The sequence below is a fragment of the Leptopilina heterotoma genome, unplaced genomic scaffold, assembly GCF_015476425.1.
Source record: "Leptopilina heterotoma isolate Lh14 unplaced genomic scaffold, ASM1547642v1 Lhet_92, whole genome shotgun sequence".
NCBI lineage: Eukaryota > Metazoa > Arthropoda > Insecta > Hymenoptera > Figitidae > Leptopilina > Leptopilina heterotoma.
The window spans coordinates 741,919-766,545 of record NW_025111199.1 but is presented as its reverse complement, the minus strand read 5'-3'; the positions used below and the strand labels follow the sequence as shown (position 1 = coordinate 766,545).

The 24,627-nt window shown below is 28.2% G+C and overlaps 1 protein-coding gene across 1 annotated transcript in view; it reads right to left on the bottom strand.

Annotated features, from left to right (window-relative positions):
- Window positions 1–24,627, bottom strand: part of LOC122512037 (four and a half LIM domains protein 2) — a 279,184-nt gene that overhangs the window by 90,622 nt on the left and 163,935 nt on the right. The window lies entirely within an intron of this gene.

Here is a 24,627-nt window from a genome sequence, read left to right as displayed (position 1 = left end):
TAAAACAATTTATATTGATTATAACACTAATTTTGCAATCACTTCGTCTAAATTAATGCCACTATTAAAACTAACAATTGGATTCATAGAAAAATTGAAAAAAAGATATACTCATTACAAAACATTCTTATTTTGCCACGTAGAATCAATTGACTCTAACAGTTTTCAAAAATTTTTAAATTTTCATTAACTTGTTTAAACAATTGGAAATAAAAAACAAAGAAACAGGTAAATATTTTTTTAATTTTCCTATGAATCCAATATTGTTTGTTTTTGAATACAATGGCTGGTTTCTTCATAGGACTTAATAGGTTAATATAAACTCGTAATATATTATCTTTGTGGATAAAGTGATCTGAAAAATGAATCGTTCTATACCAATTACTTATTTTGTAATGACTAATTTTGTTGTATAAATAAGTAATGTCACATTTTAAAAATTACTTAGTTTATCCACTAATCGTCATATCCGTCTTCGACGGGTTTTTATTTTCTAGATATTTAATTTAGAACTTTCACATATAACATAATCGAAACTTCGCCCGAAGCAATTCACCCGTTTTCGCATGATGCTTAAATGGACACAAATTACAAAAGTTACCGAAGGTAAAAGTTGCTAAGAGTATATAGCTTGCGATCAATTAAACGATTATAAATCAACTAACAACATTAATGATTTAGACCAAAGGCAAAGGTTGATGACTTTTGCGAAAAACAAAGAGCTAATAAGTATACACAAAAATAATAATTGTGAAAAAAGAAACAAATTGATAACCGAAATAACAGATATAAATTTGTCAAGTATAATAAAAATAATATTAAAATTTTTAAAAAAATTTTTTGTAAAAACGATTGAGATTTTTTATATTATCTTTTTTATTTGTCATAATCAAAATCATGTTTAAAAATGCGTTTATGTTCGTCGATCACATTGGTACATTGGAACTCCCAAGAAAGTACGAACCAAGAGAGTCACCAGCTGTGTTCATGGCGTTTAGAGACGTCAGGGGGGTACAGATGGGCGGAGTTAAAATCAACTAACGAAAAGCAGGAGTGTAAATTTTAAGTGTTCCTTCAAGGCTCTAGTTATTTACATATTTAAAACCTATTTTTTAAGATTTTTTGTTTTAAACTTTTTTTCACTGTTAAATAAAATTGATCAAATTTAAATAAATTGATACCAAACATTTTTTTTATTACTTGATCTGAAGTTTTGGTAATAGTTTGATCAAATTTGGTATTTATTTAATATTTTTGAGAAAACTGTTTATTTAATTAATGCAAATAATATATTTTATTTAAACATAAAATTTGTTTCTAAATTAAATATTTAATTAAATATATTCTCGTCCGACATTTGAAAATTTTTTGAAAAAACTGGACAAGATAAATAAATTGTTAATAGAAGAATAATTAATTTAAATAATAATAATACAATTCTGTTTTTACTCTCTGATCCTAAATATGTGAAATTTAACACGTTTTCTTAAAAAATATTGTTCTTCAAGTTTTAAATTATGAATAAACATATATTTATATTCATATTGATAAAATTTGTTTAATTTATAATATAAAATTGTAAAAAATATAAAAATTTACATCCATTTATACAAATAGAATAAATGGTCCCTTTTCATGTGGACATACAGTGCCACTCAACGGCTCAATAAAGTCGAAATAAAAAACACTTGGAAAGTCGAAATAAAAAATCGATTTTTGATTTTTTGATCAACTATTATTTTTCGATTTTTAAAAATCGATTAATCGATGTAAAAAATCGACTTATTCGATTTTTTTGCGATTAAAAAATTTTTTTTTTAAATTGAAGATTATAAATAAAGAAAAATGTTTTTTTGCATAAAAGTATTATAAGAATATTTATTTTCAACAATATAAAATTACATTTTATTTTTCTCTTAAAAATTTGAATATAAAACATTTATTGAATTTAAAATTGACTTTTAAAGAATGTATAACTTGCGTAATGTTAAAACTAAATCTCAAACCACTTTTGATCTAAATTGCGTAAAAATATTAATTGGTTGAGATGTTTTGGAGAAATCCGATTACGCAGTTTAGTGGATATAATACCAGCATCCTTTCTGCTACGTCTTGCCCAGAATTTGAAAAATTTTCCATTATCATATCATCAAAGTCAGACTAAAGACTTTCCATGCCCTCCGCATTATTTTTCGATTTATCTTGTTGCTAATTCGAAATCATTGCTGCGGTGTCTACGTTAATATATTCTGCAACTATTTTAGCTAAAAATAACAAAAAAATTTATTGAAATTTACTTAGACTAATTGTAAGTATATGTGCAAAAGAATTTTATATTTATTTATTTTCTGTTAATTATTTTATTAAATTTATTATTCATATTTCATTTTAAATATTTCAGACTCCGCACTCGATAATTAATTATAAAAAAGTAGCAAAAAGTATCTTTCAAACTAAAAAAAGTAGCTATCGAAAAATTAAACTTGACGACCAAAAAAACTCGTTTTAGAAACTTTTTCAAAACTGACGAAACTTTCATTCTATATTCTATATTTACTTATTTCTTATCCTGCTAATAAATTGAATTCCTGCAATGAATATTTTATTATTTATAAAATAAAAATAATTTAACTCTTGCGAAAAATTTTATAAAATTTTTAAAATAATTGATGTCTTTCGACTAATTTTATACAAATTCGAATTTAAATAATTAAATTCTGTTTAGAAATTTTATGAAAATAGTAGATATTAAAAATTAATTAATTGCGAAAAGTTTTTAAAAATAATTACATTTTACAAAGAATTTTATTAAAATTTTTCATAATAATTGAATGTCTGTGTGGTATTATATTACATTTTTTTCAAAATAATTGAATTCTAAAAAAGCATTTTATTATTTATGAAAAAGTAGTAAAAAAGTAGTAAATAGTAGGTTTTAGTTGATGAGTGCAAAGCCTAATATTTTAAAATCGTTGTTTAAAAAATTTTTTAATTAAAAATAAAGCAGAATTTACCAACGCCAGAAATAGCGTTTGCTTGTGACATTGCTCCAGTAAAAGCATCTCTTTTAAAGCGAGCATCAAGCAGGCTCTTTTAAGGCATACGGATTTAAGTTTTTAATCCCGGAAAACTAACTCTCTATCAAGGCTAATAATTTTCTTTAAAGATTGTAACCAATTAGAGTCGAAGAAGTAAAAGTCTCAATTTTCTGTAAAAACGACAAATAAATAACTTAGTTTGGAATAGATAATTATTAATCATTATAATTTTTTTTATATTTATTATTACTGTTTACATTTTATTTTATTTATTATAATAATTATAGATTATTAATACTTACTTTCGTCATAGCGTTCACTAATGGAATACACTTACTTAGTGTCACGGTTTTTTCAGAGCTTATCTCCAAAGTTACTTGCCACAAAGGCGTAAGCATACTCTTAACTTTGTTAAGAACATCTAGTTCGCTTTGATCTAGCATATTTGGCGGATTTGCCTTGGAGCTCTTATCTCTCCGAATTTTGAAAAGAGCCATATCAACAAAATCTGATAATTGTAGAAATCTATTTACCATCTCGAAACAGGAATTCCACCTTGTACAAACTTCCTGCATTAATTTCAAACATTGGTGGCTGGGTTTACCAGCTTCTTTTTGGAGACGTTCCAATTCGGAAGTGGCAATTTCACTTTTTCTAAAAAAACGTACAATACGTTTTACTTTGATCAATATTTTTTTAACATATCTTCTCCAAATTGGGTTTCTTCAAGTTCAATATCATCATCCGAATCTTCATCTTCAGGAAGTTCTCTTTGATTTTCGACTTCTGAAGGAACTTTAAAGTTGTGTAATCCTACACAAGCTTGACCTATGTCATTGATTAGGTGCCCCATGCAACTTATATGTTGCAATACACCAAATTCTTCTCTTACAGCGCCTTTGATGTTCGCCCCACCGTCTGTAACGACAGCGCTAATTTTTTCCTTTTAAATTTTCCAATCGAGTCAAACAACCCTCAATGCCTGGCGTAAATAACTTATTGTGTTTCTTTCCGTAAGTTGTTTAGCGCAAAGATCTATTGATTCAATCTTCGTTCCTATAAAAAGTTTAAATAGATGTGAGAATTTTATTCTTTCTATACAGCACATACATATTAACCATTAACGTTTAAGTCTTTATGATATCTAAAATATTTAATATAGGCATCACAGTTTAATTCTTGAAGAACTATCACAAAATTATCCTTAATATGAAACGAGTAGATATAAAAATTAGCTAAAGAGAGACATTCTTATTTATATTGCCTTTAGAGAAAGAGAGAAACCAGAGCCGGCGTTACTGGCGCCGTTACCCAGACGTTACCTTATAAAAGTATATATATATATATATATATATTAATAAAATCAGACTTCTGTCTGTACAATGCTCCAAGCTTGAAAATTTTTATATATTTTTTCGTTTTGAGACATGAGAATTCGAAAAATGTAAAAAAAAAATTTCTGTCTGTCTGTCTATCCTTCTGTCTGTCTGTATGCAAAACTTTGTTCGCGCATCACTTCAAAACGGTTTAACCGATTAAAGTGAAACTTGGCAGTCTATTAGGTATTAACGTAACTTAAAATCATAGCCTTATCCGATTAAAAAATATTAACTTAAACGAAAGTTACGACATTTTTTCAAAAAATTCGAAAAATCAAAAAAATGAAAAATTTTTATTTTTTATAAAATGGATGAAAAACTATCCTTAGCTAACTTTTTAGATAAATACAACCCATTTCTATACTAAAATTTCAAAAAAGACGTATTTTGAAATTTTTTTCGATTTTTCTGATCAAATTTTTTCTACAAAAATGATGATTTTTGATTTTTAAACAAGCTTTTTATGGAAAGTAATTAAACTTTTTTTATTTAAAGACCAGTATTTAAAGCAAGAAATTTGCCTCATTGGACCAAAAAAATTGTTTCAATATTCAGTTTTTAAAATCAAGAAAGTTATACAGAAGTTAACAAAAAAATGTTCATATAAATTAAATGTATCACTGCTACTCAAAGGGTTAAATATTAATTAATTCTTGCATTAAGTTGGTATTGATATTTTCTAATTAATTAATTAATTTGTTTTCTTGGTAATTTTAATTTCAATTTTATCATAAAAATAGAAAAAAATAGAAATTTTAAATATAAAATTTAAAAGTTTAAATATTTTTACCCATAAAAATTGAAAATATTAATATTATCTAATTTTTTTGATTTTACCTACTTATTACTTCTAAATAAGATGTTTTTTGTTTTTACAAATTATGATCCAAGATAATTTAGTAATACTGAAATAAAAATGTTTCATATTTTTTATCGAATTTAATTAACAAGAATTTTTTTTTAGTTTTACAAAGCTCCTGGAGAATAATCCCGAGTAGAAATTTTGACAGGGGCCTGGCCGGGTCCAGACCGGGGTGAAACAGGGAACCCGCCCAGCGCCATGACGAAAAGCCCGATTGGACGAGCTACCAGGCCGGGGCCCGGTCAGGTTCCCGGTTTCATGCGGGGTCAGAGCCCTGTTAGGGCAATTTCTGCACGGGATTTAAAAACTTGCCAAAAACAACCAATAGTGGTCACCTCCACGTGGTGCTTCTCGGAAAAAAGATAATAAATGGTTTTTTATAAGCTCCAAATGCGAAATTCTAAGACTGCAAAATGGGCCCGTCAGCACTGAAAAAATTACATTCTAATTTTAAGAAAAACTTCTTAAATATGCGCCAAGAATATTCCCCACTTAAATTAAGTAGGAAATATTCTTACAATACTAATTTTCTTCTTATTGTAAGAATATTTCCCACATAATATAAGTGGGGAATATAAGAATATTAAGATTTTAATATTAAGATTTTCTTAAAATTAAAATGTAATTTTTTCAGTGAATGTCTGCAGAAAACTGGCAAAAACTACTGGGCCTATACTGGCATTCAAAACGTCTCATTGCTGGTAACGGGACTTAGCACGGACCAATACACAGTGGGCCAGGAACCTCGTTTGGGTGGCCAAAATTCATAACTTCTAGAAAAATAGAAATTTAAAATAACTCATAACTGTTCTTATAGTTTTTGGGGTCACTGATTACGAATCTGAAGTCAGTTTTCAAAAATTCAAAATGGCGGATCCAATATGGCGGACAACAAAATTAGAAATTGATTCGATTGACCTGAAAATTAATATTCGGGGCTTTTTGGGGTCGCTGATTACGAATTTGAAGTTAGTTTTCAAAAATTCAAAATGGCGGATCCAATATGGCGGACAATAAAATTAAAAATTGATTCGATTGACCTGAAAATTGATATTCGGCGGTTTTTGGGGTCGCTGATTACGAATTTAAAGTTAGTTTTCAAAAATTCAAAATGGCGGATCCAATATGGCGGACAATAAAATTAAAAATTGTTTCAATTGACCTGAAAATTGATATTCGAGGGTTTTTGGGGTCGCTGATTACGAATTTAAAGTTAGTTTTCAAAAATTCAAAATGGCGGATCCAATATGGCGGACAATAAAATTAAAAATTGTTTCAATTGACCTGAAAATTGATATTCGAGGGTTTTTGGGGTCGCTGATTACGAATTTGAAGTCTGTTTTTAAAGATTAAAATATTTTTAGAAAGTAAAAACATCAATAAGTAATTTTTTTCTAATTTCTATTTCAATTGACGGCTAGAATTAGCTGTAATTAAACACCCAGGATATACCACGTGGAGGTTTCTAGTCCGATTTATAATCCCATTTTTTTTTTTTTTAATTTTAAATTTTTTTTTGAGTTTTTTTGATATTTTTTATTTTTTTTGTTTTTTAATTTGTTTAAAGATTTTTTTTATAATTCACTTAAAAATTTCCTGTATGTCAAGTAAGAATGAATCGACCTAATCATCATCCAAAATTTCATCTTCGGATAATTCGAAATCATCTAGCAGATTGTGAACTAAATTAGATCCAATAATTTCGTCGCTTTGGAATTCAACCTCAATTTCGTCTTCATTTTCGATGTCACTTTCTGCACCATCATTCTGATCATTTATGAATAGTAACTGCTTCACTTCTGTTGGTAACGGTAAACGCTTTCTTTTGTTTCTTCGAGACACTGCAGACATACTGGACACTATAGGATCAGAGGAATCCATTAATCGATAAAAAAGGTCCTCTAAGTTTGATTTTCTATTATTTTTTCTGCTGTGCTTAAGTCTGAAATTTCTGTAATCCTTGTTTCTGCATTCTGATGCCTCTTCTCCATACATACCTACTGGTAGAGTGCAGTTTCTTATTATTTCTCCAGCATGAATTAAAATCTTATGAAGAGTTGCAGGCATTAGATACCAAGGATACAGGGAAACATACAAGTGTGCAGTGGTTGAACAAAAAGTTTCGAATTTTGCAACATCGATTGGTAGCTGACAGGATAATGTAATTAAAATAATTTTTAGATCATTGACAAATTTACGATCTAATCCTAAACAGTCTGCAAAAATATCAGCATTTTTAAAAGCAGTACGTGCTGAGTTACCATCATTGGTTGTACCAGCACCACCTGCTTTTGGTTTATCAACAATCAAACCCAATTTCTCGCGTAACAATTTTTGAATCTCTGCTTTTCGATCTGCTAAAATTTTTTTGTCTTTTGGTGTTTGAACCCTCCATTTTTTTATAGTAATTCTGTACGCTATATGTAAGCAGCATTCATATAATCGAATCCAGGCATGTAAAGGACTAATACCATATTGCAATGCGTTTTGATCTGGAATAAATATGCCTGTTTCTTTTTTTATATTTGCAAGATTATTAAACTCTTTTGGCGTTGCTTTACAAATGGGACAAGTCTGTGCGGATTTCGTACCTGTTACAGTTTTTAGAACTTTTCCATCAATTAGAGTTAAATGCATAGAAAAGTGAACAGTTACTTTGTGATCATTATTTATAGTAAATTCTAAAGGAAGTAGGTCGTCAATCTCCTTGTCAATTTCGACTTTTTGAGATAAAATTACTTCATCCGATTCTTTTACAAAATCCAATTTAATGGGTCGACAGAATCGTGGAGATTGTGATGCATTATTGTACCAAACTATCTGTCCATTTTCTGTTGTCAATTGCAAAGGTATAAGAGTAGTAGCAAAAATGCTTCCATCGCTTAATTTGTTTTCTGAGCTTTGTTGGAAAGATTGTTTATACATAGAATGGCCAGTGCTACCATCAAACCCCCAAGAGCATGTTAAAACTAGCGCCATTTCCCTTAAGCAGTTCGTGTCCATAATTTGTAATAAGATTTCTTCCTGCATTTCCAGTATTCTCTTACCAGTATGATGCAGTAAAGATTGAAGAGAAACTTTTGCCACATTTTCATTTAATGTCACTTCATCTTTTTGTGGTCTTAATAATCTTTTTGTTTCCCTAAGCTCATTATATGCAGGCCAAATATCAGCTCCACTAACCTTAGATTCGTGACGTATACTGTTATATGTTTCTTTTGACAAAGACTGGTCGAATAAAAAAACTAAAGCTTCCAGTGGAGTTTTCTTTTTTATTACATTCTTTTCAGAAGACTTTATCAAATTTATTATTTTTGAAGCACTAGAAGAACTTCTGTTAATTTCATCTATTACAGCTGTGACATTGTGCTGCTTTGCCTTATTAGCTGCATATCGCGCAGCTAATATAAGTCTTTGTGGATCATGAGAATTAGCAGAACTAATATATGAAATTTCTCGTCTTTTAGATCTAGCAGATTTATCATTGAAATCAAGATGTTTTCGACCAGAACTTGATTCTGTATTTGTACTTTGATTAAATTTGAAAAATTCTGAATCAAGCCAATCTTTATTTTTTGACTCGAATCTATCCCGTTTTCTAAAAGCTTCTTCATATTTTTGCTTATATTTTGATTTTAAAGTACGTAATGCTGTTTGAAGTCGAACTAACTCGTGTTCACTTAAATCGGTTATAGTTTTGCCATATTTAATTAATACGTAATTAATTGGATCTACTTCTGGTGACTTTGTAAGTAAATCAATTACTTCTTTCTTCGTGATTATCATACTGATACAAAAAGAATATTTGAAACAACTACCTACCTGTTATCAGTAGCTCGGAATAAGCATTAATATATTAATATTATAAAATTTTACATAAACTGACAACCAAAATATGGGAGAACTATTTTACGCTCTCTACACAGAGAAAAAAAATTAAAGATAAACAGTAGAGACACAATAATTCGTACAACGCCAGCGCAATACCTCGCCTCGTTTGATGGACTATTACTTTATGAAAAAATAATTACATACTAACCCTTAAAGCGCACACTTTGTGAAACTCCCTTAAACCACGCACAAGTAGGTGTTTGACTCCAACGAATTGTAAAAAATAATCAGCCGGGAATTAATGTCACATTCGATATGTGAGATTAAAAAAAATTTCAATTTTCACGAATTAAAACAAAATATTAGAGTAGGTAGGTAAAACCTCTAAGTAATCAGTTTCAGTCAGATTCGTTGATTTTTAAATAATTTTGGACGTTATTTTGCATCCGTCATATCAACGACCCCAAAAATCCCCGAGAAACAAATTTCAAATCAAATAGCATAAATCTTGAAATTATCCGCCATATTGGATCCGACATTTTGAATTTTAAAAATCTGACATTATATTCGTAATCAGAGACCCTGAAAACCCCTGAGTAACGAGTTTCAAGCGAATCTGAAATTTTTTAAAATTTTTTTAGTCGCCATTTTAGGTCCGCCATTTTGAATTCTTTAAATCTGACTTCAAATTCGGATTCAGCGACCCCAAAAACCTTAGTATACTTAGTATACTTACTTACTTACTTAGTATACTTCGCCACTCAAATCGAATTAATTTTAGTATTTTTTTGAGATACCCATATATAGCCACAGATATATGGAAAATGGACTGTCAAGGGGTTAATGTGAAATTTCAGACGTGTTTATAAAAATGCGCAAAATGGCGCATATACAATTCATAAATTACACTATTACGAAGAACTTGGCACAAAATTTGACTCATTTGAAAGCGGAACATCGGGGAACATTGTAATGGAAATTACTCTAAACTAACAAAATCAAAGTTTTGGCTTATTAGATTTTGTAAAAAAAATACAAAAATGATATAAATAACTAAATTTTTAAAGAATTTCTATTTTTTAATATCAGTTGAAGATAATAATATAGTATAAGAACTTATTTATTTAGAATGTTTATTTAAAAAAAAGTAAGAACTTCGTTCTGATATTTAGTATTTCAAATAAAATTTTAATCTTTAAACGTTCTCTAAAAAAAATTTATACATATAAATCGTCAATACCACAATATTTTGTGTAAAAACATATATAGAATAAGATAGGATTATGTATATTTTATTTAAATAACTTTTAAAAAATGGTATTTTGGCCACGCAAACGAGGTTCCTGGCCCACTGTGCAATAGTGGCACATTATTATCAGACTATTAGGCTAAACTTTTCTATTTATGATGGCAAGTTGTAATTGAAAGTATTGGATAAAACTGAATTCTCGGATTTTTAGAAAATCCGTGACAAAAAAATAAAAATCACAACTTTCCTCGCCTCGAATCCTCTTGCAATTTTTTTAAATGGATTCTGATTATTAAGAGAAAAAAATGCTTGCGAGGCGAGGAAACAATAATTTAGTTGAATTTCCAGGAATTTCGGGAAATCCGTGATCCTTTTGTAATTTTTTTAAAAGGGTGTTAATATTAAAATAAGCAATTAGCTAAAGTAAAAATTTTCGTCGAATAAACGTTGGTATTTTCAGTTTCAGAATATTGGGACGTTGATCGGCTCAGTAATGGCACATTAATAGTAAAAATTTTGTATCTGCAATGATGGCAAAATATAATTGCCAATATTGGGAGGTAGTTAATTAATAAAAAATGGAATAATTTATATTAGTTTTTGTATTTTGCCAATACTGGGAAAGTAATGGCAGTGAATATTGGGCCATTAACGTCTGCCGACGTCAAACCGTAATTAACACCACAAGAGTAGTCCCAATAATATCGACCAAGACTAGGTGACAACTTTGCCAGTACTGGGCCGTTATTAAGCCATGATGGTTTTCACATTTGGGCGATTTTAAAAATTGTAAACATTATCTTTTTTCTTTCCTTAAAATTTCGTATATATATATATATATATATATATATGGGGCATTCTTTTTCAAATTTTACCCCCTATCTGTCCATTTTTAATTTCAACGAAAAAAATAAAAAACGGGCTTAAATTAAAGCTTGGAACCTCTACTTTTATTTGTATGGTGGCCTTTTTAAAAAATTCAAGATGGCGGTTTTGTACGTCGCGTTAAAGTAGTCCAGAAGCATAAAAAAAATCTACTTTTTGCTAAAAAAATATTAATTTCAGAGTAAAAATAGTTTATTTTTGGCACAAAACATACCTCTTTATACGTACTTTATTTACTCTTATTGACATTTTCGAAATTTCAAAATGGCGAATTCAATATGGCCGAAAAAATATAAATTTTTGTCAATCTTAGCGAAACTTACTATTAAGGGGTTTTTTGGGTCGCTGATTAAGAATCTGAAGTCAGTTTTGCAAAATACAAAATGCCGGATCTAATATGGCAGACCTATTTTTTAAAAAATCGTACTTTTTTGCATGAAAGTTGTTACTCAGGGGTTTTTGAGGTCGCTGATTACGAATCTGAAGTCAATTTTTGCAAAATTCAAAATGGCGGATCCAATATGGCCGAAAAATATAAATATTTGTCAATCTTTGCTAAACTTACTATTAAGGGGTAACATCACCCAGAGCCTATACAAAATATGGTCTATTTCAATTAATTATTTTAAGAAAACGGTCCAGTACAATGTTGCTGGGTTTTCTCCAACGTTAAACACATGGGTCAAACTTAATTTAAAAATAAAACAAAAAAAAATTTTTTCAAAATAGCGCCTTTACACATCCAACAGTGCAAAAATTGTAAAAAAAACTGGCCGGAAGGATTTCTCCAACATTTTTTGACGGATTCAATTAAAATTTAGACTGTAGCTTTAAAACAACATTCTTTATCGAAGTACATAGGATTTTTTAGATCGGTTAATGCGTTTCCGTTTTATAACCATTTTTACCTAGATTTTTTAACAAAAAATAACATTTTTGTCATCGAAGTCATACCATTTTGCGAAAAATGGATATTTTTAAAATATCCTATGTACTTTTCTAGTAAATGTCATCCTCTTTCATAATTCGTTTGAATTTTTTGCCTAGGTGCTTATGGAACGTAGAAAACCTTCCGGCCGCAGAGGTTGTTTTAAAAAACGTGATCTACGTTGAACTGTTGTGAAGGCGCCATTTTAAAAACAAAATTTTTTTTTTATTTTTAAATTAAGTTTAATTCATGTGTTTAACGTTGCAGAAAACCTAGAAACATTGTACTGAACCGTTTTCTTAAAATAATTAATTGAAATAGACCGTATTTTGTATTGGCTCTGGGTGATGTTACCCTTTAAGGGGTTATTTAGGTCGCTGATTACGAATCTGAAGTCAGTTTTGCAAAAACAAAAGTGCGGATCCAATATGGCAAATCCATTTTTCAAAAATCGTACTTTTTCGCCTGAAACTTAAGTTCTGAAGTACTAATATGAATAACTAAATATCAAGTGCAAATAAATAAAAACAGCGTAAATGGTTTCAAGCAAAAAGTACGATTTTAAAAAAACGGATCAGCCATATTGGATCCGCCATTTTGTTTTTTACAAAACTGTCTTCAGATTCGTAATCAGCGACCCAAATAAACCCTTAATAGTAAGTTTAGCAAAGATTGGCAAATATTTATATTTTTCGGCCATATTGGATCCGCCATTTTGAATTTTGCAAAAATTGACTTCAGATTTGTAATCAGCGACCTCAAAAACCCCTGAGTAACAACTTTCATGCAAAAAAGTACGATTTTTGAAAAATAGGTCCGCCATATTAGATCCGCCATTTTGTATTTTGCAAAACTGACTTCAGATTCTTAATCAGCGACCCAAATAACCCCTTAATAGTAAGTTTCGCTAAGATTGACAAAAATTAATATTTTTTCGGCCATATTGAATCCGATATTTTGAAATTTCGAAAATGTCAATAAGGGTAAATAAAGTACGTATAAAGAGGTATGTTTTGTGCCAAAAATAAACTATTTTTACTTTGACATTCATATTATTTTAGCAAAAAGTAGATTTTTTTTATGCTTCTGGACTGCTTTAAGGCGACGTACAAGTCCGCCATCTTGAATTTTTAATAAAGACCACAATGCAAATAAAAGAGGTTCCAAGCTTTAATTTAAGCCCTTTTTTATTTTTTTTCGTTGAAATTAAAAATGGACAAATAGGGGGTAAAATTTGACAAAGAATGCCCCATATATGGGTGATTCTCCAAAAAACCTCATTTTGCATGTAGTCAAGATTTTCTAAATAATTATAATCATTTGGGAAAATACCAAGTCATATTTCCCTATTTTATCACTTTTTCTAAATGTTCTGCAAGAAAAAGTTGTAAAATTTTATTGTTTAATACATTTTAAAAATATTTTACCACCTCAAAATCGATTTTCTAACCTGTCATCTAAGTGCTTTTCATTTTTTCAATACGTAAAACAATTATTTAAAACATGAAAATTGGTACTTTATTAATTTTTTCTCAAAGTTATGATATTTAAGAATAATTTTCTAAAATATGAATAAAATATGTCGTGGAGTGTTTTTAAATATAGAAAATGAAATTTGTCATGTAGTACCGCGTCATTCCTCTCACTCGTTGAATATTATCCAATATTTTTGCTATAGGTAGAGATATTGATTAATTATTGTGATCAATATTTAAATTAACATTTCTAATATTAATTTCTTAAGTTATTTTTTAAAGAACGTCATTATTTTGCGTTAAAAAAATTAAAATTGAGACGTAAGCAGAGATTCACAACCTAAAGCATCATTCCTCTCACCCCTAATAAAAATAATATTAATATATATAAATTGATCGCAAATTTTTTTCACATAAAGTTATCCTTTATAAACATGATAGGGCATTCTAAGCTGGAGGAAAATTATTTGTCAATTAAATAAAATTAAAAAATGTTGAAATCGTTATTCCTCTCACCCGTCATTCCTCTCACTTTTTTGAATAAAAATTACAAATTGATATGATTGTCGGTTGTTCACAAACTGCCAGTGAAAAGTGAACCTAAAATGTATGAAAAACAATTTTTGACAATTGTTAAAAGAGATTTTTGATAACTGTAAGTATTTCAAAATCTATAAAATTTATAGATAATATTAATAAATTATAATTTTTAAATAATTTTTTGTAAATAGAAAAATATATATAATAAAAAACGCCGGCGACAAATTTTAACCTCTTAATTTTTTTGTAAATTTTAATTTAAAATATATACTTTAAAAGATAAAAGTTAGCATGATCATGCTATAGAGGTGGTAGATTTTTGAAAGCTCAATATAATTGACTGCATTAATCCATAAATAATAATTTTTTTCTTTTCTGTGTGTAACTCACAAAAAGGAGTATTTCGGGAGAATCACCCATATATATATTGACTTTTATCTATAGTTTTCCTTGCGATGAAGGAAGAAAGAAAATATTATTACCTGGGTCCCTCATTTACAAAGGCTATTGTTCAAGGGTTCGTATTGCTTGTGGTAATTAGGGCCTAGCACCTAAATATAAGAACGAATATTTTTTTAAATTGAAAAATCATATCGTAGATTATTTTTCTTGGGACACGTTCTACGTGTCTTCAACGAAAATTAAATTAAAAAATCTTTATAATTCACTGGTGAATTCACTCACTATATGTGAGTGAATATAAAGTTAAATAAGTGAATTATTAGTGAATACTTTGTAAATTAGTAAATAGAAAGTTTGGTTCTATTGGATAAAAACAAAGCTGGAAATTGTTTAAATTGGATGAAAGGAAAAATTGGAAATTGGTTATATTGGATAAAAACAAAGATGGAAATTGGTTAAATTGGATAAAAGGCAAAATTGAAAATTGGTTATATTGGATAAAAAAGCTGGAAATTGGTTAAATTGCATAAAAGGCAAAATTGGTTATATTGGATAAAAGGCAAAATTACAAATTGGTTAACTTGGTTTTATTGGATAAAAACAAATCGGAAAAATTATTAAAAAAATTGGAAATTGGTTATATCGGATAAAAACAAAGCTGGAAATTGGTTAAATTGGATAAATGGAAAAAATTGTAAATTATTTATATTGGATTACAACAAAGCTGGAAGTTGGTTAAATTGGATAAAAGGAAAAATTGTAAATTTGTTAAATATTGGATAAGAGAGAAAATTAGATATTGGTTAAATTGGATAAAAGGCAAAATTGGAAATTGGTTCTATTGAATAAAAACAAAGCTGGAAATTGGTAAAATTAGATAAAAGTAAAAAATAGAAATTGGTTATATTGGATAAAAGGCAAAATTGGAAATTGGTTCTATTGGATAAAAACATAGCTGGAAATTGCTTAAATTGGATGAAAGGAAAAATTGGAAATTGGTTATATTGGATAAAAACAAAGCTGGAAATTTGTTAAATTTGTTAAAAAAGCTGGAAATTTGTTAAATCAGATAAAAGGCAAAATTAGAAATGGGTTATATTGGATAAAAGGCAAAATTAGAAATTGGTTATATTGGATGAAAGGAAAAATTGGAAATTGGTTATATTGGATAACAGGCAAAATTGGAAATTGGTTCTATTGGATAAAAACAAAGCTGGAAATTGGTTAAATTGGATAAAAGGAAAAATTACAAATTGGTTATATTGGATAAAAAAAAGCTGGAAATTGGTTAAATTGGATAAAAGGAAAAATTGGAAATTGTTTATATTGGATAACAACAAAGCTAGAAATTGGTTAAATTGGATGAAAAGAAAAATTGGAAATTGATTATATTGGATAAAAACAAAACTGGAAAATGTTTAAATTGGATAGAAACAAAGCTGGAAATTGTTTAAATTGGATAAAAATGCTGGAAATTGGATAAATTGGATAAAAGGCAAAATTGGAAATTGGTTATATTGGAAGGAAGGCAAAATTAGAAGTTAGTTACATTGGATAAAAAGCAAAATTGGAAATTTGTTCTATTGGATAAAAACAAAGCTAAAAATTAGTTAAATTGGATAAAAGGAAAAATTGGAAATTTGTTATATTGGATAAAAACAAAGCTAAAAATTGGTTAAATTGGATAAAAGGCAAAATTGGTAATTGGTTATATTGGATAAAAACAAATCTGGAAATTGGTTAAATTAGATAAAAGGAAACATTGTAAATTATTTATAGACTCGACTCTCGGATCTTTTGCATTCAGATCTTTTACACTCTTGATTCTTTTGCAATTTTTCTCTCGCACCTTTTACCTTTTACATTAAATAAATAAATGACTATTAGAGTGTCAAAATATTTATATTCTGATAACTTAGGTTATCTAAAGTGAATTATAGCTGCTCCTCCATTATGTGATTAAAATTACATTAAAATTTTAATTACTATAAATGTAAATATTAAAACTAAAACATAAATACTGTCATTAATTTATATATTTGGTTATACATATTGTATTGTTTTGCGTTACCATGGCATTTGTTTTGGTAAAAGATATGAAAGGATTTGGTCCCATAAGTGCAAAAGATCCGAGAGTCGAGTGTATTGGATAAAAACAAAGCTGGAAAGTGGTTAAATTGGAGAAAAGGAAAAATTGTAAATTGGATAAATATTGGATAAGAGACAAAATTGGAAATTAGTTAAATTAGTTAAACTGTTAATTCTACTACTCATGATTTAAGTATTGTTGTCACTGAAGGAGCAATGCTAAATAATGATCATATGTATGAATTTCAAAAGCCATTGGGAAGACAATCAAATTTTTTTTATAATTTGAAAAATACTTTGTGTTAACAAACAATTGATTTGATAGTTCCAATCGAGAAAAGTAAGCAGCACATTCAAATACTTTTTAGTGGATCTTATAAATCTGGTCATTGGATTTGTACTTATTATGATGGAATAAGCCTTTACATTTTTGATAGTTTTAATAAAAAAGGTTTAAATCATGATCAAAGAGATTATTTAATTAGATTATATCCTTTTGAATCGCTAGTAGTTTTCACAACTGTTGATCAACAACTAGAATACAGTCTTTCTTATGGAGTATATGCAATAGCATTTGCAACATCGTTGTTTTTTAATATTCTGCCCCACTCTGCCAATTATTATAATAGTAATATTAGAAATCATTTAATGTTAATGTTCGAAAACAATAATAGTATAATAATAATAAATAAATAATTAATAATAGTAATAATCTAATAGTAGATCTTACATAGTTGTGTATGACTGAAAGTGCCTTTTAAATGAAAAAGATACCTATTCAACTTCAGTATGGAGAATTAAACTTTTCTGAAAATTTTATAAAGAAATAAATTTCTTTCTCGAGAATAATAAATGAAATAAATGAAGGAAATATTGCATAAACAACACTTAAACAAAGTAGGGCTGAAATTCAAAAAAGTTATCGTAAGAGGCAAAAATTAAAACGTACAATTGATAACGTAAATTATTAAGTGAAAAACACACTTCAACTAAGAAAAAACTTTAAGTCAAATCCAAAATAGAATATGCTGAGAAACTTAAATTAAAAAATAAAAATAGTGATACCAGTTCTTTCTCAAAAACAAAGAATACTTGATGTCAAAGAAATTATTGTGAAGGAGTATTAAAGCATCAAATTCGAAATGAGTTGAATGTTGAAAATTATCTAGGTCCGATAAATAATTACTGCACACATTGTCAAGCTATACATTTTAAAGATGAAAAAGTTACTGATAAAAAAGTTAGTTTTAATGACTGCTGTAGTCATGAAGGTGTTGTGTTAACTTTAATACAATATCCAGATAAATTAAGGCACTTTTCCTATGTGACGGACGAAATTTCAGGCTTTTTTCAGGAACTTTTTTTTCACAGAAAATAAAATATAATTTTATAACTTATTTTACATGTTATAATGGGTGTCTAAATATATACAAAAAAAATTTTTTTAGTGATTTTTCAAATCATTTAATAATTATTTTTATGAGTCAAAGGTGACTCCTCTGAAAATGCACGGGTGAACGGTCGCAACGATAACACAGGCACACAAAAAAATAAAAAAGTCAAAACCCAGAGGTTACACCCCCCTATCCCCATGTTTTTGGGGTCGCTGAAACCGAATATGACCATGAAAATTTTTTTTCATCGGCCATTTTCCCGCTACCACCCCCTTACATCTGCTCCCGAGGGTTGGAATTTCATTTTTAAAAAAAGTGGAGTAGGTTGTCTATTCCTATGTTTTTTGGGTAGCTAAAACCAAAAAAGACTACCAAAAACAAATTCTTCCCTCCCTTAACCCCCTACAACCCCCTTAACACCCGAAAGGTGGGGGGTCGAAATTCGAATTTTCACGAAAAGTCGATTACGGTGTCTAAACTTACGTTTTTTGGGTCGCTCAAACCAAAAAAGACTACCAAAATCAAATCCTTTTCACCCCCGACCCCCTACAACCCCCTGCAATAATTTTTTTCAAATAAAACGAACCGATTTTTGGGAAATTGAAAATTAAATATTAATTATCAAAAATTATTGCAGGGGGTTGTAGGGGGTCGGGGGTGGAAAGGATTTGATTTTGGTAGTCTTTTTTGGTTTGAGCGACCCAAAAAACGTAGGTTCAGACACCGTAATCGAGTTTTCGTGAAAATTCGAATTTCGACCCCTCAACCCGGGGTTGTTAAGGGGGTTGTAGGGGGTTAAGGGAGGGAAGAATTTGTTTTTGGTAGTCTTTTTTGGTTTAAGCGACCCGAAAAACATAAGAATAGACACCCTACTCCACTTTTTTTAAAACTGAAAATCCAACCCCCGGGAGCAGGTGTAAGGGGGTGGTAGCGGGAAAATGGCCGATGAAAAAAAATTTTCATGGTCATATTCGGTTTCAGCGACCCCAAAAACATGGGGATAGGGGGGTGTAACCTCTGGGTTTTGACTTTTTTACTTTTTTGTGTGCCTGTGTAATTTTCTTCAGTATTGTCTGAAATAAAAAAATCAAATGTAGTTTTACTCAGTAGGCTAACTGTTATCGTGTGAACCTCAATAAACAATTTATCTTAATAAATAACAAAATGGCGGGCTGTTAAAAAAAATTTCAAAAATCGCTTGTTTTTTCGTAAGTAATTGTTTGAAAAAAATAGGCAAATGTTTATGTAAAATTATGACCGAGGTTCACACGATAGCCACTCATGTGTAGAATAATGCCTCTAAATTGCAGACCGATCGGTTAAATAGATTTTGAGTAATCCTTGTCACCAGTTAGAAAAAAGTGGTTTTGAGAAAAACGCTTTTAAAGTTTTGGTAGCTGTAGCTCGCGCCCGTGCACTGTTTAATTCTACGCGCTGTAACTTTGTTAGTTTTTCAAATATCTGTCTAAAACTTTTACACGATATTTTTACGATATTGTACTTTCGAAACATGCAAAAAAAATCGATTTTTCAAACCGTCACATAGGAAAAGTGCCTTACAGCTTTTGTTAGAAGGGTTTCGTAAAAAATCAGGTCATTTTAAAAAGAATATAAGGCTGTATAATAATTCTTTTTTTTGCATCTTTAAATGCTAATGTAATTAATTTTAATGGCAGAAGATGAGGACCATTCTGTTACAAAATTCAAGGTAAAATTTACTATCAAATTAATAGTGCTTTATATCCGGATAAAGGTGAGGATCCATGTTTTGGTCAATTACTTATTTATGACCCAGAGGAATCAATCAGATACAGATTAAAAAGTAACGAAAATTTGGATGAAGACGGTTTAAAATCTATAGAAAATATGATGAGAAATTCTAATGCATACACAAAATCTCACATGATGATGTCAGAAGTAATTTAAATATGAGCTGAATTAGCAAGACAAATATTGAAGAAATTTCTGAGTTACAATTATTGTTCACGTTGAAAAAAGGCTTTGATAAAAACAGATACAATTATTAAAGTTTTAATGAAGTTGCTGCAATTTTTAATACAAACTCTGAAGGAGAAATACCAGAATCTTATGAAACTGTTTATAATAAATCTACAAAGGAATTAAAATTTGTTAGTAATTTAGATCCGAATGTTGAACCATGGATTTATCCCATATTTTATCCACTTGGAAAGAAGGGTTATAATATTAATATGATTCGTAGTGATAGTGATTACAGAATTAGAAATCATACTATTTCTAGGTCTGCCTACATTAAATACAAAATTGCTGTAAGAGATAAAGAATTTAATCAATTTTTATATGGAGGTAGATTGTTTCAACAATGGGTGGTTGAAAATGATGTCAAAATAGAAGAGGATAAATTAAGATTTTGTGCAAATAATCAAGCTCAAGTGAAAAGTAAAAAATATAAAGGACTGATTGATGGATTATTTACACAATCATGTGTTGGAAAATGATGTACACGTGTGAAAAACGCTTATATTGCCTTCTACTTTTTTAGGATCACCTCGAAATAAGATGCAACAATATCAGGATTTGATGGCTATTGTTGCTCGTCATGGTAGACGAGATTTATTTATCAAAATGACGTGTAATCCAAATTGGAAAGAGATACAGGAAAATTTATTCCCCTATCAAACAGCTGCTGATAGACCTTATATAGTAACTAGGGTTTTCGCATTCAAAGTTAAACATTTACTTAAACATATTGTTGATAATAAATTATTTGGAGAAGCCAAATCTTATGTCTATGTTATTAAATTTCAAAAGCGAGGATTGCCACACATTCATTTGTTAGTTATATTGAAAGAAAATTCTAAAATATTAACAGTTGAAAGTGTTGATTGTTATATTTCTGCAGAAATTCCTGATAAAAATATCAATCCTATTTTACATAAAATAATAATGCAAAATAATATTCACGAACCTTGTGAAGATTGGTGTTGAATTGATGGGAAATTTAAAAAAAAATTTCCAAAAAGTTACCAAGAAGAAACTACAATTGAAGAAAATTGCTATGTTTATTGTCGTCGAAGAAATAATAATAAAGCGTATGAACGACCAAATGGATTTATTGTTGATAATTCTAATGTTGTTCCGTATTGCCCTAAACTTTTAGAAATATTTAATTGACATATTAATGTAGAAATAGTTTCTAGTATCAAGTATGTTAAATATTTATATAAATATATTCTCAAAGGGCATGATAATCCATCTATTGTTATCACAAATGCGAATAGTGAGGTAACTGTTGATCATAATGAAATACATCATTATGAAGAAAATAGATATGTTGGTCCAGTTGAGGCAGTTTGGAGAATTCTACTAAGTAAACCTTTAGAGAAAAAGAGTCATAGCGTTAATCGCTTACCCATACATTTACCAAATGAACAGAATGTTATTATTCGAGAAGAAAAAGATAGTAACTGCATTTCTATCGATTTAAATACAAAACTTTTGGATTATTTTCAACTTAACCAACGAGATAGTAATGCTCAAAAGTATTATTATTCAGATATACCAGAGCATTATACATGGGTAACAAAATCTCTTGAATGGAAACAAAGAATTCGTAAAGTAAAAGTATAGGGAAGAATGTATTCAGTTAATCCACATCAATTGAAGTTATTTCATCTTAGATTATTGTTGCTTACAGTAAAAGGAGCAACTTCTTTTAAAAGTTTGAGAACAGTTAATGGAGTTGTTCATGAATCTTTTACAACTGCTTGTTTGGCATTTGGACTTGTGGAAGATGATAGTGAGTGGATTAGGACAATCGAAGAAGCTGCATTATGGATGATGCCTCATTCACTTCGCCAATTATTCACAAGAATTTTAATTCAATGTCATCCTGTACATCCGGATAAACTATATATGGGAACAATTTAAGGGTCAAATGTTAGAAGATTATTAAAAAATAAACGACATTGAAGCTGATCAAAGGGTTTGTAGAAATATTAAAACAATGTTATTTAACGAAAAATAAAATTTAACTGACTTTAAGGGGATATTAGATATACAAGATGAAATTTTTACTGAACAAGTTAATGATATAAATATTGCAGAACATATTAACATAGGAAAACAGAATTATGCTAAATTAAATGTAAAACAATTATGTACTTGATACCCTAAAGGATTCTTCTTTTGATGGTTCTATGGCAATTGTTAAGAAGTAAAGGAATAAATTTTTGCAACATGGCATTTACAGGTATAGCTGCGACTCTGCTTCCTAATGAAAAAACTATTCATAAAGTTTTAGGCTTACCCGTTCCATTATACAGTGATTCATCTTCAAACATTAAAGTTCAATATTTAAATAGCCTCTTTTTCAAAAATATTAATGTTTTTATTTGAGACGAAGCACCAATGGCTCCAAAATATGCTTTAGAAATTATGGATTATCTATTCCAACGAACCTTTTGGTGGTAAAATTGTAATTCTAGGCGGAGATTTTTGACAAACTTACCAATTAAAGAACGGGTACTAAATCAGAAATAGTAAAATCATCAATAAAAAATAGTAAACTATAGAAATATTTCAAAAAAAACACATTAACAGATAATATGAGAGCTTTACCACAAGAAACGGAATTTGTAGATTTTTTACTTAAAGTTGTCAATGGTGAATTAAATGATGCAGATGATAATGTTATATTACCAGAACATATTATTCAAAAAGGGATTAGGTACACAAAATTTAAAATAAAATTTAATCCTTTAAAGATAAAATGTTTTTAATAACTATGTGCGTATCTTTAGAGTAATATTAGAAACTTTTTGGTGTAAAAACATTTGCATTTTTAATAGCAGAAAGAACAGGGGCGTGCGTAGCGCGCAAAAATAGTGACTAGTAACATAGAAATTATTTATTAATTAATAAATAAAATTTTATTTGTAAATTTCAAAATTAATTGAATTTTAAAATAGCTTTGTATAGAATTTTCATAAAAAGATGAACTTAAGAAGATTTTAATTTCAAATTTTATAAAATTTCAATTTTAAATGATTTTTATTAGAAATTCTAAAAATATTTAATTTTTGCAAAAATTTTCAAAATTTAAATAATTCTAAAATTAGTAAAATTTTGTTATTCAATTATTTTCAAAAGAAATAAAAATTTTTGAAAAAATTCAATTATATTAAAAATTTTTAAGAAATTTTCGACAAAGTTTCAGTTCTCTTTATAAATAATAAAATTCTTGGAAAATTTTCAATTCTTTGCGAAATTTTTCATAAATTTAATGATATTTGATATTCAATATCTAAACTATTTTAAAAAAATTTTCAAAAGAATTCAATTATTTAAAAAAAATTTTTTATTAAAATTCTACGCAAACGTTTAATTATTTTCATAAGTAATAAAAAAATTTCACAATAATTCTATTACTTACAAATTTTTTATAATTTTCTTTGAAATAATCACATCATTTTAACAAATAATAAAACTCATTGCAGAATTTTAATTATTTTTCGTACAATTTTAATCAAATACCTCGAAAAATGTACTTATTTCTAAGAATTTTATTAAAATTTGTGGAAAGAATTTAATTATTTAAAAATTTGTTGGTAAAATTCTTTATGAGAATTTAATATTAAGAAATAATCAATTATTCAATATAAATTATTTATTTTTATATGTAAATAATTGAATTATAGTAGAATTTTCTAATAGAAATTGATTTTTGTGAATTTCAGTTAACATTTTACTTTGAAAATCTGAATTTTTCATATTTTTAACTAAAAATTCAGTAGAATTAATTTTTTTTAAAAAATTTAATTGAAATTATTTGAAGTTTTTATTTTTAAATATATATTTAATTGAAGAATTTCCAAATAATCAATGAAATTTTGTAAAATTGAGTTGTAAACAAATACATTTGAAAATTCTCAGAATTTTTTTAGAATTATTGTAAATAATTGATAAAAAGAAGAATTTTAGGTAAAAATTCTAGAAAATATTAATTGAATTAAAATGATGAAAATAATTTTGAAGAAGTTACAGTAAAAAAAATATATTTATATATACAAAATTTGGTCTGGAAATCAAGGAAAAACAAGGCAACTCTGATTAAAATCGAATCATTTTTAAAAAATGTTATGAAAGCTATATGATACAAAATTTAAATTATATATGCAAGTTGTATAAACAAAAAATTTATTATACCCTTTTCACTTTTTTTAGGAAAAAAGGTACTGTGAAGCCTTTTTTTAAAAACTGATTTTAGTATTTTAGTAGTTTTTAGTAGTTAGACAAATCGACTCTGCATTGGTCAGGATGTTCCCGAATTTTTCTCGGAGTTCATCGTACTTGAATTCGATTATCTTCGTAATAGTCGGCTCTGGAGGAATTTGGTAAAGAGGCTAAGCAGCTTTCATAAAAGTTTGAAACCCTGGTTTCTCAGTGAGATGTAAAGGAAAATCATCTTTAACAATCATGTAAACCAATGCATTGGTAATTAAAATATCTTTGTGTCCACCACGTGAAAATGAAAACATATTGGACACACACTTGTCCATCGGACCAAAAGACGTTG